This window comes from Octodon degus, unplaced genomic scaffold (assembly GCF_000260255.1).
Source record: "Octodon degus isolate 3935 unplaced genomic scaffold, OctDeg1.0 scaffold00018, whole genome shotgun sequence".
NCBI classification, from domain to species: domain Eukaryota; kingdom Metazoa; phylum Chordata; class Mammalia; order Rodentia; family Octodontidae; genus Octodon; species Octodon degus.
In genome coordinates, this window is record NW_004524594.1 from 22,733,308 (window position 1) to 22,734,945 (window position 1,638).

Genomic DNA, 1,638 nt, shown 5'->3' on the forward strand with positions numbered 1-1,638 from the left:
TTTTTTTACGGAACCGGGGATTGAACTCAGGCCCTTGTGTTTGCCAGGGAAGCGCTTACTCTACTGAGCCATCTCCCAGGCCCCCTCCCTTGTAAATTGAGGAGCTATCTGTAAGTAGATAGATGTGATTTGTTATAGGAGTTGGCTCACCTCACTGGAGGAGGAAGGCTGTTGTGGCTTGTGTCTAGATGCACCCACAAAAGTCTCATGTAGTCACAGGTGAGGCTTCTCAGAAGTGGCTGAATATAGTGTGTGTGATGCTGGGACTAAAGATGCATTGCTATTAAATTCATCCACTGATTTGTTTGGCAGTTTTAACCCACCCTGGGTTGTGAGTGGGACCACCTGAAAGGCAGGTAGCCTGGAAGGGGTAAAAGAGAGAGAGGCAGGCTGCCGCTGCTGCCTTCTCCCTGCCCTGCCATGCACTGTTTCTCTTCTACCATACTGTTTTGCTTGGGAGCCAACTGACTAGGGACTAAAACCTCAACTGTAAGCCAAAATAAATATCTCCTTTCTTAACTTGGGGTATTGGATATTTTGTCTCAGCAATGAGAAAAGTGACTACAAGAAAGTCTGGTGGTATGGTTTAATCTAGTCTGAGTTGAAAGGCCTGAGAATTTAGGGAAGATGGTGCCTGAGAGCCAAAGATGGACATTAGGCTGGGCATGGTGGCACATGCCTGTAATCTCAGCACTCTAGGAGGCTGAGACAGGAGGATGGCTAGTTGAAGCTCAGTATGGGCAGTTTATCAACTTATACTATCTCAAAATAAAAAATGAAAAAAAGGGCTGGAGATGTAGCTCAGTGCAAAGGCTCTGCGTTTAATTTCCAATATACCTTACCTCACACCACAAAAGAGAGACTTTACCATCCTCTACCTTTTTGTTCTACTTGGGTCCTTGGCAGATTGGATGGCGTCTCACACTTACATGCTTTCCCTGGAAAGGGCAGGTCCTTACTCAGTCTGCTCATTTGAATGCCAATCTTTTGCAGGAAGAGACCTGAAAGTGTCTCACCAGCCGGCTAGGTTGATATATGGGATTAACTGGAAGCTGGGGCTGTAGCTCAGTGGTACAAGCACCTGCCTGGATAGCACGAAGTTCTGAGATACTGACAGAGAGTTGTTTGTTGTTGGTGGTTGTCTCCACTTCCTTACCAAGACACACTATATTCTTTGTTTTATGATATCATCCTGATGAGTATAAAGTGCTATCTTGCTGTGGTTTTGTTTCCTGACAGCTAATTGTGTTGAACATCTTATCCTGTGGTATGGGCCATTTGTAGATCTTTTGGATTAATGTCTTTGAAACTCTTTGCCCATTTTTTAAGATGATCTGGGGCTTAAGGGAATTTTATTTTTGAGCCTGTTGAGCAATAGTTCTATGAATGTTCTAGATATTGTCATCAGATATGAGATTTGTAAATATATCTATTGGTTATATTTTTACTCTATTGATAGTCCTTTTGTACAAGTGTTTCACTTTTATGAAATTCAATTTATTTTCTCTTATTGTTTCTTTTTTGCTTTTATGTCATAGTGAAGAAACTGGGGGCCAGGGAATGGCTCAGTGGATTAAGTGCTTCCCTGGCAAGCGCAAAGGCCTGAGTTCAATCCCTGGTTCCGCAAAAAAAAAAAAA